General features: G+C 39.7%; 1 protein-coding gene across 35 annotated transcripts in view; it reads right to left on the bottom strand.

Annotated features, from left to right (window-relative positions):
* The window catches only part of Atrx (ATRX chromatin remodeler), a 156,418-nt gene that overhangs the window by 112,166 nt on the left and 27,207 nt on the right, over positions 1-17,045 (bottom strand). For 12 of the 35 annotated variants that reach the window (XM_075957921.1, XM_075957935.1, XM_075957913.1 and 9 more), the window contains exon 3: positions 12,914-13,129. The exons of 22 other annotated variants lie outside the window; for them this stretch is intronic. The gene's annotated coding sequence lies outside the window, so the exon portion shown is untranslated. The remainder of the gene's footprint in view (positions 1-12,913; positions 13,130-17,045) is intronic. One more of the 35 variants, XM_075957930.1, reaches the window with a different exon arrangement.

Raw genomic sequence — 17,045 nt, 5'->3', positions numbered from 1 at the left:
AATAACTTAAGTAACTTTTTTTATACATAAGCTATATCTGAAAAGGCCTCTGAAACCAAAACACTGGTAGATCACCTTCTCAAGAAAGCTTAAACACACCAACATGCAAAATATGTAACATTTTTCTTCCTTTACACGAGAAAATTAGTAATTTATCAAGTATATTTACTCCTTGCCTTGACTAATTTGTTTTTAATTATTCTATCATCTGCCTGGCATAGAATAGTTGTATAAAGACTGATGGTAAAATGAAAAAGATTATAGAACAGGACTTGAAAGAATGAAGACTTTTAAGAGACCAATAACAGAATCATTATTTACAGCATAAACTGTTAAATTGTTTAATGACTGAATAGGGTTGCCTTACATGGTGGCAAACACCTTTAATCCCACACTCCAGAGGCAGAGGCAAGCAGATCTCTATGACAAGGCTATTCTGGTCTACAGAGTGAGTTCCAGGATGGCCAGAGCTACACAGAAAAAACCTGACTCAAACAAATGAGAGAAATAAACTGATAAGGAATTCAAAGCTTAAACATTTAATCCTTTCTTTTAAAAGATGCAGATCTTTCAAGACTGGAAAGATGACTCAGCAATGAAAACCACTTGTGCAATCATGAGGACCAGAATCCATATCCCAGCATCCACGTTAACAAGCAACTGTCGCCCAATGGAAGCCAGAAACAGAAAAATCCATGGGGTTTGCTAGCATCTAGTCTAGAAAACACAAGTTCCAGGTTCAGAGAAATCCTGACTCAACAGAATAGAAAAGGATAGCAATAACCTTTTCTAGCCAGTGTATACACAGACATGAGCACCAGACAAATAAATATACAATCACAACACACAAATAAATTGTTTTAAAGGAAGATTTTATAAGCTTAAAAGCAAGACAGGAAATAAACAAATATTGACTACATCAAACTTCAAAACAATTGTGTCAAAGGATACCATCAAGAAAATGGAAAGACTAAAAGCAGAAATTAATGAAATGTGAAGAGGCTAAAGAAATGGTACACACTGCTTTTTCAGAGGACAAAGTTCAGCTATCAACACCCACATTAGACAAAAAAACTGCCTCTAAATCCCACACTCATGTGCAAAGACAAACATACACGCATACATTAAAAAGGGGCTGGAGGAACAATTCAGTCTTTATCACACTTTTTTTTTTTGGATTTTCGAGACAGGGTTTCTCTGTGGTTTTGGAGCCTGTCCTGGAACTAGCTCTTGTAGACCAGGCTGGTCTCGAACTCACAGAGATCTGCCTGCCTCTCCCTCCCAAGTGCTGGGATTAAAGGCGTGCGCCACCACCGCCCGGCAACAATTCAGTCTTTAAGGGCACTGGCTGTTCTTGCAGAATGCCTGGACTCAATTCCCAGCATTCACATCATGACCATCAGTAACTCCAGTTTCAGGAAATCTGATGGCCTCTCCTGGCTTCTGTAGGCACCATGGAAGCATGTGATGCACATACATGCAAATACTCACACATAAAATAAAAACTGTAAGTATGTACCCATCTTAAAAAAAGAAATTAATGAAATGGGAGACTAAAAGACTAAGAATCATGAAATAGAGTTTGGGTGAAGGGGGTTTACTCAAGCTTGCAGAATACTTGCCTAGCACAAATTCCTAGGTTTGATCCCCAGCACCAGATAAACTAGGAATGGTGACATGTGCCTATAATCCCATTCCTCTGATGCTAGAGGCAAGAGTACCAGAAATTTAAGATCATCCTTACCTGCATAGCAGTATGAAGCAAGCCTGGGATACTGAGATCCTGCCTCAAAAAAAATTAATAAAAAAAATAATAAAAAGTTGAGATTGGAACTCAACCTTTGACCTGCCTATAGAATGAACTGGGGTAAGGGTGGTGCATAGATCGTGAGAGTGGCCATTCCATAAAAGTGAACCCACGCCTGACAGGTTTGAAGTGCCAAGACCCAATAGCTAAATGACCCAAAGACCTAGGAAAAAATCAAACACAATTGGGGGAAGAAAATATGTCAACATAATGACACCTAACGATATTATGCTATACTCATAGATTGGTGCCTTGTCCAATTGTCATCATAGATGCTTCATCCAGTAACTGATGGAAACAGAGACCAACAACAGCCAAGCACTGGACCAAGTTCAGAGAATCCTGCTAAAGAGAAGGATTATACAAACGGGGGGGGAGGAGTCAAGGGAATCACAGGGAAACCCACAGAAACAACTAACGTGGGCTCAAAGGAACCCAGAGTCTGGAGCTTGCAAGGAACCAACCTAGGCCCTCTACATATGTGTGACAGTTGCGTGGCTTGGTCTACTTATGGGACTCCTAACAGTGGGCTGTCCCTAACACTTTGATTGGCTTTTGGGAGCCTATTCCTCATTCTGGGTTGCCTTGCCCAGCCTTAATAAAAAGGAGAAGCTTATTCCTACTGCAACTTGATATGCCATGGTTTGTTAATTCAAAAAGGCCTATCTCTTTTTGAACAGAAACTGAGGAGAGGATTGGGGGAGGGGAGAGGGGAGAGAATAGGAGGGAGGAGGGGAAACTGCAGTCTGGATATTAAATAAATAAATAAATGTAGTTAATTTAAAAAGGAAAAAAAGTTGAGGCTGGAAAAATGGCTTGGTGGTAAAAGAGCATTGGCTTCTTTCTCTTCCAGAGGACCCAGGTTCAATCCTCAAGCTCCAAGGGATCCTTCATCTTCTTCCAGCCTCCCCAGACACCAAGCACATATGTGATACACAAACATATATGCAGACAAACTGCAAATATACATAAACACATAAAAAAGGACACCAGAAATGATTCCTTGAAAAGATAAAATCAAAGATAAAAATCAATAAACAAACTAAACAAAATACTGAAATTAGGAAGGAAGTTGAGAGGATGCTTAAGAAATATTTTAGAAATTTACATTCCAAGTAGATGGGAAACCTAGAAGTAATGGATAGATTCCTAGACACATACAGCTACCAAAATTAAATCAAGGAAACACAACTTAAATGGCAAGCGAGATTGAAGCAGTTAACAGTCTCAAAAAAGAAAACCCTAGGCATGACCAGAAAGATTTACTGGTAAATACTACCAGACTTCTAAAGTAAAGCTAACATTGATGCTTCTCAAACTATTCCATAAAAGTAGAAAGGCAAGAGGCAAGCAAGATGATTCAATAAATAGGTAAAGGGAGGGACTTGTGGTAAAGGAGAACCCACATGGCTGAAGAGAACCAATTTTCAAAAAGTGTTCTTTAAACTCCATACATACTAAGGTACACCCATGAGGGCACAAAAGGGGGGGAGAGGGCACTCACTAGATGAATATTTTTATTTTTTATTATTACTATAGTATTTTATATGGATGGGTATTTTTTCCTGTACATATGTCCGTGTATATATGTGCCCAGTGGCCACAGAGGCCAGAAGAGGACATTGTATCCCCAGGAACTGTAGTTGCATATGGTTGTGAGCTAGCATGTAGGGAAATGGAAGCCAGGCCCTCTACAAGCCATCAATGCTGGTTACTACCCAAATGTATTTTTAAAACCCCATTCTGGGACAGAAAGATGGCTCAGAGGGTAAAGGTGTTTGCCACCAAGCCTGAGGACCTGAGATCATCCCCAGAAGAGAAATGGCCCCTAAAACTTGTCCTAGCCTCCATCTATGCTCTATGGTGCACACACAGAAATAAGTAAATGAAAAAACAGTAAGTATAAAAATAGGTTGAGAGGCTAAGAAAACAGCTCATGGTTAAGAGCGTCTGCTGTTCTTCAAAAGGATCCCAATTCAGACCACGCACCCACATTAGGCAGCCTTAGAACTCCAGCTCCAGGGTATCTGATACCCTCATCTGGTTTCCTTGGGTACTGACACACATGTGGCATACATTCACACATACACGTAAGGAAATCTATTTTATTTGAAAAACTGGCAAATAACTTTTATATAAAGGCATCCAAAGAAAATGCACAAATGGCAATGCAAATCAAAACCACATAAGAAACCATTTGAGGTCAGGCAGTGGTGCACACTTTTAATCTCAGCACTTAGGAGGCAGAACTCTGTGAATTCCAGGACAGCCAGGGCTACATAGAGAAACCTGTCTTGGAAAAGAAACAAACAAAAAAAAAATCAAACAACAACAACAAAAAAAAAGCATTGATACTCAATAAAATGGATAAAACTATTTTAAAAAATTCTGGCAACGCTACAGAAAACTAGAATCCATATGCATTGCCTGTAAATAGAACTGGGGATGCAGCTCAGTTGGTAATGTGCTCACCTAGCATGTATGAGGCCCTAGTTTGGATCCTGAGTGCCACACAAATTGGGCAAAGTGCCAGCACTGGAGAGGTATAAGCAGAAGGATCAGGAATGCAAGACAACTCAACTTATTTCACCCCATTAAATAAGGATTCAACGCCAGCCTGAGCTATGAGACCTCATCTGCAAAAACAAAACGTAATACAAAATTGGTACAGGCACTGTGGAAAAAACTGGCCTGTTTTATATATATAAATACACACACACATATATACAAGGCCATGGACTTGTTCCCTAGCACTGAAAAAAAAAATAAAGAGTAACAAAATGAGCCAGAAATCCTACTTCAAGAAATACACCCAAGAGAATAAAACCCACATCCTAATTCATCAAAAATAATTGTAAGCAATTGTTCATAGCAACAAGATTCATAATTTAAAAAAAAACAGAAAGTACTCAAATATACATCAACAGATAAATGGATAAACAACATGCAGTTTCATAACAGAATATTACACTCCAACAAACAGATACAACACAACACATTTTAAGATGACATTTCTCTATTTATATATCCAAAATGGGCAAGTCCATAGAGACAGAAGTAAAGTACCAATAGCTAGGGGATGGGAAAAAGGAGAATTAGAAGATAGAGGGAATCCCTATATCTTTTTATGGTGATAAAAAATACGTTAGAGGCTAAAGATATACCTCAGTTGATAGACTGTTTGTCTAGAGTGCACAAAGCCATCCCTAGGTGTAGATGGAAGTTTCTGTCCCACCCAGTCCCTCAGCCATTCAGTTCTAAATAAACACGCAGAGGCTTATATAAATTATAAACTGTAGTATTAGCTCAGGCTTATTATTAACTAGCCCTTACAACTTAAGTTAACCTATCATTCTTGTCTCTGTTAGCCAAGTGGCTTGCTACCTTTTCTCAGTAAGGCATTCTCATCTTGCTTCCCCTGTGTCTGGAATGGTGACTGACTCTGCCTTTCCTCTTCCCAGAATTCACCTAGTCCGTTTGCCCTGTGTTTACTTCCTGCTTGGCTACTGGCCAATCAGCATTTTATTAAACCAATATGAGTAACAAATCTTTATGGTGTACAAGAGCATTATCTCACAGCACCTAGTACCATATAAAACCATAAAACTGGATATAGTAGTACACTCAGAAGAAGCAAGACCAATGTCATTCTTGGTTACATGGTGAGTTTAAGACCAGGCTGGGATACATGAAACCATGTGCTCAAAAATAAGAAATAAATTCCTAGAGCTAGATTGCAAAGCAATGAGTTTATTTAAACACTTAATGTTTTTAATTTTCAAGTAATTAAGAAATAAAAACATGCATACATTCCAAAAAAATCCACAACCAAAACTTAAGGTACAAACCAGCATGAAAATTTACATAAAAAATAAATATTTGGGCTGGAGAGATGGCTCAGCATTGGCTGCTCTTCCAGAGGTCCTGAGTTCAATTCTCAGCAACCATGTGATGGTACATAACCATCTATAGTGGGACTGATGCCCTCTTCTGGAATAAAGACATACAAGCACATAGAGCACTCATACATAAATACTCTTTTTTGGGTTTTTTTTTTTTTTGAAGCAGGATTTCTCTGTGTATCTCTCTCTAGCTGCCTGGAACTCACTCTGTAAACCAGGCTGGCCTTGAATTCACAGCAATCCACCCACCTCTGCCTGAGTGCTGGGATTAAAGGTGTGTACCACCACCACCTGGCTATAAAGAAATCTTCTTAAAAAATAAACATTTAAGTAGCAGGCCCAAAAAACACAAATGAACTTTTGGGTCTCTCTGCATAGTCCTGGCTGTACTCTTACTTTGTAGACCAGGTTGGCCTTGAACAAGAGATCTGCCTGCCTCTGTCTTCTGAATGCAAGGATTAAAGGAGTGAGCCGCCACCACCTGGCTAAACGAGTATTTCTTTTTTATAATGTATACAGGTCCTTTTTCTGAAAATACGCCTGCAAACTAGAAGACAAGATCAGATTGTTAGCTGTCATGTGGGTACTGGGAATTGAACTCAGGACCTTTAGAAGAGAAGTCAATGCTTTTAGCTTCTGAGCCATCTCTCCAACCCCTAAAATAGTATTCTTATTTGACCTCTTCATCACATGTTCTATAACGTTTAAAATATCAATGTTTACATAAAACAAAACCTGCCTTTCTGCTGTTTACTATAAATTAGGCAAACACACCATGATCATAACAAAATTAAAGTGATAGGATTGTGGGTTTAAGACTAGATGCTCAAGGAGATTTTTCAGAGATTTGGATCAGTGCCTGTCCTATTTCAGAATTTAACCACATGACCACATTCACGAGGCTTGTAATCAATCACAGCACCAAAATATCCAACCAGGAGAAGCACAGCCTGCTCTCATTGGAATATAGTTGGGGCTGGAGATCTGGGTCAGTGATTTAAAAGTGTGTATCTCTACTTATTTTTTGCAGAGGACTCAAGAATTTAGTTCCTAAAATCCTGCAGGTGGCTCACAGATGCTTGTGTTTCTAGGTCCAAGGGATCTGGTAACCCCTTCTGTCCTCTGAGGGCATCTGCATTCTTGTGAACACATAGACACATATGTGCATGCACACACACACAAATAAAAATACAACATGGGGAAAAATGTACTCAAAAGTCATAGGTTCACCTAGAAAGCCATCAATAATGGAAAAGAAGCCCAAACCTCTTGATTAAAAGTTGGAACTGATTAAAAACAAGACAGAGGCTGGAGAAATGACTCAGTCATTTAAGGGCACTTACTCATCTTGCCAAGGACTGAAATTCAGTTTCCAGTATACATCTGAGGCAACTTATAACCATTCCAATTTCAAGGGATCAAACACTTTCAATCCCAGCACTTGGGAGACAGAAGCGGGTGGATCTCTGAGAAGGAAACCAATCGGATCTAAAAAGTTTCAAGCCAGAGAAAGATACAAAGAGACATAAGGGAGACACCCCCAACCTAAGTCTATCTCAAGCTAACTTCACTTTTTGTATTTTACTCTTGTCATTGGGATTATTGTGGTGGGATTAAAGGCATGAGCCACTGCCACCCCACTAAAATGGCTTTTGATGAAATCATTCCTAAACTTAATTTTCCAAATAAAAATTCCTACAAATACAGCAACCTCACCATGCAGTCACTTAGAGACAACACTATAGATGCTACACAGTGCATCAACAGAAAGACTGAACGTGTGATGCATTTAGCATTGTCAACCTTTTTCCCTTCAAGAATCCTATTTACACATCTCCATTCTTTTTTGCCTGGATTTCCTATAGGAATCAGCTGCACATATTCTTTCCCACTGTAGCTTTGGAAGAACTCCATTCCTTGTTTTATGGTGTCATGGTCTTCCTGGTGTGCAGTTTGTGTCATAGAAAGGTATTAACAGCTTTCATTTCAAATAAACATGAATAATTATCAAGCACTTTATACAGAGGACTAAAACTGAATCTGGCATTTAAGCAATGTGAAACAGTCCTGTAAAGGATGGTAGTGTAGTGCCATTAAGATGTGACAATGTACCTGCTTTGTGACTTTTTTGGTTGGTTTGGTTTTTTGAGGTGGGGTTTCTCTATGTAGCCCTAACTATCATGGAACTAGCTCTGTACCCCAGGCTGATCTCCAACTTAGAGATTTGTTTTCCTATGTCTCCCAAGTGCTGGGATTAAAGATATGTGCCACCAAACCCAGCTCTATATGACTTAACTTCTGCATCTGCTCCCTTAATTTTCTTTGGGAGGGGGGGGTCTACTTTCAGAAAGCAACTCTTCCAAGCTCTTATTGTGTTCCTTATTATTAGGAATCAAGAACTATTAGAATGTTCCAGCATGGAGGCACATGCCTTTTAATACTAACACTTGGAAGGCAGGCAGATCTTATGAGTTCAGGGCCAGCCTGGTCTACAAAGCAAGTTCCAAGACAGCCAAAGCTGTCTCGAAAAAAAAAGAAAGAAAAGAAAAAGAAAACCAACTCTACATGGTAGGGTTTTTTTTTTTTTTACCTCTGCATATGTGCACTATGTCAGGCACACCCACATCCATAGTAAGAAGTAAAAAAAAAAAATTAAAAGTAAATGGGGAGGATAACGAGTAATATTTCTCCTTCTACCTGCTTATGTTAAAATGAATGCACAGCTTTCATTGCTGGGAAAATTTTATTGCCTTCTTTAACTCACCTAATTTTCTTTTAAAAGATTATATATAATTCTGAAACTAAGATAAAAGGAGAAAGCATCGGGGACTGGAGAGATGGCTCAGTGGTTAAGAGCATTGCCTGCTCTTCCAAAGGTCCTGAGTTCAATTCCCAGCAACCACATGGTGGCTCACAACCATCTGTAATGAGATCTGGTGTCTTCTTCTGGCCTGCAGGCATACATGCAGACAGAATATTGTATACATAATAAATAAATAAATAAGCAAGCAGAAAGCATCATTGAACATATTTCCCCAAATTTTTTATGATGATCTAATACCTACCACTCAGGAATATACACCAGAAAAGGTGAGCAGATGTGACAATGCAGTACAATAACACAAGACTGTGATCCTAGCTCTGCAGTGTGAGTCTGAAGCCAACCTGAGCTATATTACAATACCTGTCTCAAACCACCACCCTCACAAAAAAAGGAAATTAATCACATCTACATGTGTTTCTAGTTTCAAGATCATCGTGTCTAGATAAAAACAGCGATTTCATTTGTCCATTCCCATAATCTCACTTTAAACATTAACTGACAACCAGCTTTTCACTAATCAAATACATTCATGCCTTGCTTTATTTAAAATTCAATACTCACTGGATTTGGCACAGCTGATCTTACTCGTCAACTATTACTGGGTTGAGAAGTGCCTTGAAGATTAGCAAAGCACATTTCTGAGTATGTATAAAGTAAGTGCAAAGAGAGGATTAACAAAGTGAACCATGACTCAGAATGTGCTCAGGCCAGTCCAGATGTTGAAGACCTAAATATAATAAATGGACATTTTAAAATGAGTGCCCCTAGGTGGCGGTGGTACAGGCCTTTGATTCGATCACTTCAGAATTCAAGACTGGCCTGGTCCAGAGAATTCCTACACCCAAACAAACAAGTTAGTAAATAAATAAGGTGATATTTAAGAAAATAAAATGAAGACAGAGCAGTGGTGGTTAAACAAAACACTCAGAAAGCAGAGGCAGGCAGATCCCTGTGAGTTCAAGGCCAGCCTGGTCTACAAGAGCTAGTTCCAGAACAGGTTCCAAAGCTACAATAGCTAGTTCCAGAACAGGTTCCAAAGCTGCAGAGAACCCCTGTGAAGGGGGAAGGGGAGGGGGGAGGGAGACAGAGGGAGATGGAGGGAGGGAGAGGGGAGACAAAGGGGAGGGAGGGAGGGAGGGAGGGAGGGAGGGAAGGAAGGAATAAAAGCAAAAGTACTTTCTGCTTCTGGAGCTGCTTTGCTGCCATACACCCTCACCATCCCAACAAACTGAAAACTCTGAAGCCATGAGCCCAAAGAAACTTTTCAATGAAAAGGTCGCCAGCATAGAAGTGTTTTAAAAAACTCCTAAGGAAAAAAAAACTCCTAAGGAATGCCCCATCCAAGTATCATAAAAATATTCTTTTCAAGGCTGTCAAGTACTAACTGTGCAAATACAGAAAATAAGGTCCAAGAATCTGTCAATTTTTAATTAGATTTATTACATGCCATGCCCAAGGAGATCAAATAAGGGTCACTGATCCCCTGGAACTGGAGTTCTGGATAGTTGTGAGTCACCATGTGGGTACTGGAACTACAACCTGGGCCCTCTGCAAGAGAAACAAGTGCTCCTAATCACAAAGCCATCACTCCAGGCTGTCTGTAATTTTCAAAAATATATTTACTTTATGTGTAAGCATTCAGTAGCTCATGAAGATCAGAAGAGGCATCAAAAACTTTGGAACTGGAGTTACAAGCTATAAGCTGCATGTGGGTGCTAGAAAGTGAATCTGTGTCCTCTTAACCATCGAGCCATTTCTCCGGCCACACATATGCCCATCTGTAGATTTTATGCTTTAATTTTACTACTAAATAAGGCAAAAGTCCATGCAGATTTTTGCCAAACCACTGAATACCAACCACTGGAAAAACAGCTGTTAAGAGAAAATGGTAGCCAGGCAGTGGTGGCAACATGCCTTTAATCTCAGCACTTAGGTGGCAGAGGCAGGAGGATCTCTTTGAGTTTGAGATTGGTCTGTTCTACAAAGCAGATGCCAAAACTATGAAACAGAGAAATCCTGTCTCAAAAAAAAAAGTAAGTGCTTGTCTGGTAGAGTTGGTAGTGACAATGTACACATTTAATTCCAACACTCCAAGTTCGAGACCAGCCTAGTTTGCAGAGCTAGTTCCAGGGCAATCAAGACTACAAAGAAATCCGAGCGTGGGGGGATAGTAAATGTTGGAGAACTTTTTAACAAGCATGCCAAATTTCAGTAAATTGCAATGTGTATTTTATACATAGTGACCAGATTTAAAAATCAAAAGAGTCAGGGCTGGTGAGGTGGCTCAGCAGTTAAGAGCACTGACTGCTCTTCAGAAGTCCTGAGTTCAATTCCCAGCAACAACGTGGTAGCTCACAAACATCTATAATAGGATCCAATGCACCCTTCAAGTAAACTGGTGCCTAGCACTCATACATAAAAACAAACAAAAAATTTTTAACAAAAATTTTTTCTAAATGATTTATTTTTATTTTATATGCATTGGTGTTTTTGCCTGCCTGCATGACTGTGTGAGAGTGTCGGATCCCTTAGAACTGTAACTACAAGACAGTTGTGAGCTGCTGTATGGATGCTGGGAATTGAATCCTGGTCCTCTGGAAGAACAGCCAGTGTTCTTAACCACTGATCCATCTCTCCAGCTCCCTTAAAAAAGAATCATATTACAGGAAAGTAATACTCAGAGAGACACTTACTTGCAAAATGTAGTAAGAGAATCATAGTTTCCACTTTTAACTACTAATATAGAATCAAGATGTGCAACTCTAATCAAATCCAATCCTATCATGCATTCTTTAGGGAAACTCAAAAGACTTACTAATAAAAGCTAATGAGTAACAGGGCTGGGGATGTAGGTCAGTGTTAGAGTGCATGCCTAACACAAGCAAGGCCCCGGGCTCAATCCACTAAGCTCACAAAAATATTTTCTTAAAGAGTAAAAAACAGTTTATTCTAATAGATAATACTCAAAACTAAATACTTTAAAAGACTAAAGATACAGTAAGGCAAGCACACAGCTGTTTAATACAGCATACTGTTTCCAAAATGTGTGTGAGTTTGTTTTATTTTATGGTGATGGTGGTGGTAACTGTCATCACCATTGGAGACAGAGTTTGTGTACCCCGGAGTGGTCTCAAACTCAACTGTGTAGGTGAATGCAACCAAGAACCCTGTCCCCACCAACTGAGTTATAGGATTATCACTGGCACTGCCATGCCTACTTTATTTCCAAATTTTTAATTGTTTTCTATTGTCTTTACTAACACCTTCTTTAAATTCTCAGATTTTTAAATTTTTGTTTTATGTATTTCTATTATATATACACAAACACACACAAGTGTTTTGTCTAAAATGTACATGCCTGATGCCCAGAGAAGCCAGAAGGTGTTGGATGCCTAGAACTGGAGTTTTAGATGGTGGTAAGCTGCTATGTGTATGCTGAGAGCCAAACTTGGGTCCTTTACAAGAACAGGAAAGGAAGTGCTCTTAACTTGTGAGCCAGCTCTCCAGACTTTTTGATTTTAATATTTATGAACACATAATAAGTCTCTAGCTTTATTTTTCATCCCAAGGCTACTGTGCAATAAATACAGTGATAACAAGATGAGGTTCTAACAATAAAAAAAATCATCTAATTCCTGCACTGGGGATGAAACCCAGCTTATGAAGAGCTTCTGTGTGATGCCCCACGTTTAATCCTCAGCACCACAAAAAGAATAAATTAGAAGCTGGTGGTGGTGCACACCTTTAATCCCAGCACTCAGGAGGTAGAGCCAGGCAGATCTCTGTGAGTTCAAGGCCAGCATAAGCTACACAGAGAAGCCCTGTCTTGAAAAACAAAACACAAAACAAAACAAAAAGAACTAGAATCTCTAAGTGTTTGCCTGTATGTATGTCTGCACCAGGTGTGTGCCTAGTACTGGAAGAGAACATAAGGGGGCGTTTGGATTCCTTGGAACTGGGCCTATGTGCTGCCATTTAGGAACTTTGTATGCTCTGGCTATTTTGAGCTGGAGCTTGACCTTATGTAACACATTAAATTAAGCATGGCCTTTGTCACTGAGAACACTCCAACAATGAGTTAATAATAATAAAAATAAAGATTATCTTTTTGCTCTATTATTATCTACTGCTCTATGTAAAATGTTGCTTTATTTTTGGCACTCTTGTTTTGAAATGCTGGTGGAGCACTTTTCAGTGCTTAGTCTTTTGTGAAGAGTAGGTTCTAATTCATTTGAGGAAGAGTGAAGGGGAAAAACTGGACAAACGGAATTATTAGCTTATCTTAAATCTATCAGATCTCAGGTCCAAGGCAAAGCAAGGCACACTCACACACACCACAAAAACCCTAGAGACAAACAAATACAAAAAGCCATTGTTTACCTGAAACCGGGTATTTTAACAGTCTCTCTCGGACAAGCTGCTGGAAGCCAAGGACCGATTGAGTGAAGAGTTACAAAACTTCAGGCCTGTGGCAGGGCTGGAGAGATAGCTCAGCAGTCAAGTGTCTTGGCTGTTCTTCCAGAGGACCTGGGTTCAATTCCCAGCAGTCACATGGCAGCTTGAAACTGTAACTCCAGCTCTAGAGAATCTGACACACTCACAAAGACATATATGCAAGCAATGTAAAATAAAAGAATCACTGTAGCCTAAGTCTTATAGAACACCTGTATTTTTACTTCCAGGATTTTAGAAAGATCTCACTGGAAAGATCTGAAAACTGATCTTTGAGCAAGAACAGGAGAAAGTAACCATATCAAAATATGCCCAGAGAATTATCTATCCTTTTGGAGAAAAGGCAATAAAATAACCCTAGACATTTCTTGCCTTCCTGTGTTACCTTAGTGGATATAAAACTCAGGAAATTATTTTTGAAGGTCAAAATCAGAAACCTGGGCTGGAGAAACCACTCAGAATTAAGAGCACTGGCTACTCCGAGAGGACTCTCATTTAGTTCCCAGCATCTACATAGCAGCTCACAACAGTCTGTAACTTCAGTCAGTTGCAGGGATCCACTGCCCATGCCTGACCTCTTCAAGCAATAGGTACACATGGCACATAGACATACTCACAGGCAAAACACCTATACAGATCATTTTTAAAATAATAGACAAAATAAATCAGAAACTGGGGACAGCACTAAAAATCAGAGATTTCAGCTCACACTATAGTCCCAGCATTTCCAAGACAAGAAAGGAGGATTGACAAGAGTTTCAGTCCAGTCTGGGCTACAGAGAGAGATCCTATTTCAAAAGAAACAATAGATTTAATTGTAAAGGACTCCCTAACTCCCTACTATTACATCAAGGAGACTCTAGCATAATAACGGTGAATTAAAACTAAGATAGCACCAAGATAAGGCATTGTTTAGGGAAGAATTCATAGGAAAATAAAAAATAGAAAGTTTTTTTTTTAAAAAAAAAAAGACAATAGAAGAAGCTTTAAGTCTGGGAATGTGGTACAGTGCTTGCTTAGCGTATACAAGGTTCGGGTTTGCTGCCGAGCAGGAGGTGAAGGAGGTAAAGGAGGAGGAAAAATGAGATTTAAGCCTGCAGCAAAGGAGGCTGAGTTTGATCACCTCAAACTTTTTTGGTACCCAAAAAAGACAAAATCTCATACTAAAATACTGAGGGTTACCTCAGTTTCTGTTATTAGATAAAGCATGCCTAGATTCCAATAACAAAAACAAGGCCTCCCACAGGGCAAAAACAAACAAAACCACAGTCAAAAAGAGACAAAAATTAAGTATCAAGACCAACTCAGATCTGATGAAGAATTTGAAATTATCAGACTGAAAATATAAAGTAACTATTACTAAAACAAATACCGTACTGAAGAGTTAGCAAAATGCAAGATGAGAAAGGTAATATTAGCAGTACATACAAGAATGTCTAGTCAGGCAGTGGGAGTGAACACCTTTAATCCCAGCACTGGGGAGGCAGAGGCAAGGGATCTCTGAATTCAGGGCCAGCACAGTCTACAGAGAGAGTTCCAGAACAGCTAAGGCTCCACAAAGAAATCCTGTACCAAAAGACTTAAAAAAACAAACAAAATTTCTGGGCAGAAGCTGTGTGTTACAAATACTGACTGATTAGAACTTCAGTGACTCAGAGGCTGGAATGCTGCAGGTCCAGGCCTTGTTACAATTTAACTGGCAGTGAGGACTGAAGAGAAGAGATGGCTCAGTGGTTAAGTGCACTGGTTGATCCTCCAGAGGACCCGGGTTCAATTCCTAGCACTTGCACAGTAGCTCAAAACTGTCTGCAGATCTAGTGCCCTTACACAGACATATGTTGCAGAATATTATTTTAAGGTGTGTTACATTTGTTTATGTTCCAGAACATTTAATGAGACAAACATGCTTCATTAAATAAAATTCTCCTGTGGTCAGGAAGCTGCATCGGCAACTTGCTGACAGGAAGTAGTAGGAAGGAGCCCGGTGGAGAAGGGTTTTCAAGGAGGGGCAAGGAAAAGCTTGAGGGCTTCAACGGGAGAAGAGGAGGCCAGCAATTTGCTATTCAGCCTCCCTGAGGAGTAAAATTCCACCTCAAATCTGGTATCTTTAATTCTTTAGAGGGTCAGAGATTTAGTAAAGTTCCCTTTTTAGCTTTGAAAGAATCTGTGTCTGAGAAAACAGAATTCCCTCAGGCTGCAGCCCAGAGGCCTAATCCCTGCTGGTGGCGGCAGAGTGGCAGTTGCTGATTCCAACAGCCAAGGCTTAAAAGGCAGCAACAATCTTAAAAAGATTTGCGTGCAATGGTGGAGCATGCCTTTAATCCCAGCACTCGGGAGGCAGAGGCAGGTGGATCTCTGTGAGTTCGAGACCACCCTGGTCTACAGAGCTAGTTCCAGGACAGGCTCCAAAGCCACAGTTTCTAGAAACCCTGTCTCGAAAAACCAAAAAAAAAAAAAAAAAGGACAACAGACTTATATAAACTGGTAAAATGCTAATGCACACAAAAATAAAAAATCTTTTTTTAAAAAAAGAATATCCATCTTTGGCTATGTCTATACACCCTCTAAAGATTCTGTTCCTTGCCCACCTCTGTATGGGACCTACCATCCTGTAAAAGACAGAAAATAATAACATTTAGAATGAATGTATTAACAAAACCCTATTCCCCACTAATCAAAGAACAATGCTAGTTATAAATATATCCTGTAACTCTAAAGCAAGCAATAACGAAAACAATTAAAAGGGCCAGTGAGATAGTTCTGACAGGTGCTTACCACCAAGCTTAATTACTTAAAGTCAATCTCCAGGACTCATGTGGTATCGACAGAGAAAGAACCCCACAAGCTGCTTTATATCTCCACACATGCAGTAAAGCATGTGTACATACATCCTCATGCACAAATAAATATAATTTAAGTTATTTTAAAAAAGTTCTTTGTAGCCGGGCGGTGGTGGCACACGCCTTTAATCCCAGCACTAGGGAGGCAGAGGCAGGCGGATCTCTGTGAGTTCGAGACCAGCCTGGTCTACAAGAGCTAGTTCCAGGACAGGCTCCAAAACCACAGAGAAACCCTGTCTCGAAAAACCAAAAAAAAAAAAAAAAAAAAAAAGTTCTTTGTGACCAGGCATGGTGGTGCACACCTTTAATCCCAGCACTCAGGAGGCAGAGGCAGGCATAACTTTGTGGGCTTGAGGCCAGCCTGGTCTACAAGAGCTAGTTCCAGGACAGCCAGAACTGTCACACAGAGAAACCCTGTCTCAAAAAACCAAAAATAAAATAAAGGTCAAGATGGCCAACTGTGGTGGCTCACGCACGTAATCTCAGCACTTGGGAAGACTAAGGAGGACTGCTGCAAATTCAAGCCGAACCTGGTGCACAGAGAAAGTTCCAAGAGGGCCAAGTCCAGTCAATGAGTGTGTCTCAAAAAAAAAATGTTAGGCCCTGAGGCGGTGGTGCAGGCCTTTAATCCCAGAGGCAGGCGAATCTCTGTGAGTTCAAGGCCAGCTTGGTCTACAGAGCGAGTTCCAGGACAGGCTCCAAAGCTACACACAAAACCTTGTCTTGAAAAACCAAGCAAACAAATAAATAAATAAGCAGAAAAATGTGAGAGCAACAACAAATGAGTGAAGAACTGACTGAAATTTAATGAAAGGTTATGAATATGCACTTGCCCTACCTATAATTAAAAGAACCATGGACACATGAAAAATAAAAACACTGCTCTAACCAGTACCAGTTCCAATGGGAACAATGTTTGCTCCAGAATACCTGTGAAAATGTCTGGAGACTGTTTACAGTAACAAGTCAGTGACGTTTCTTATAATTTATTGGCTTATATATTATTAGTCCTGTGTATGCTTGTGTATATAATGCATGTGTGGAGGTCAAAGGACAAGTTATGGAATTAGTTCTCTCCTACCTTTACATGGGCTCTAGGGACTGAATTCGGATCACAAGGCTGGCAAAGCAAGTACCTTTACTCACTAAAGCATCTCGTGTCAGCACAGTTTCTTGGTTTAATACACATATTTTGGTCCTTTTTTTTTTACATTTATTGT

The sequence above is a fragment of the Microtus pennsylvanicus genome, chromosome X (genome assembly GCF_037038515.1).
Source record: "Microtus pennsylvanicus isolate mMicPen1 chromosome X, mMicPen1.hap1, whole genome shotgun sequence".
Taxonomy (NCBI): domain Eukaryota; kingdom Metazoa; phylum Chordata; class Mammalia; order Rodentia; family Cricetidae; genus Microtus; species Microtus pennsylvanicus.
This window is presented reverse-complemented; position numbering and strand designations above follow the sequence as displayed.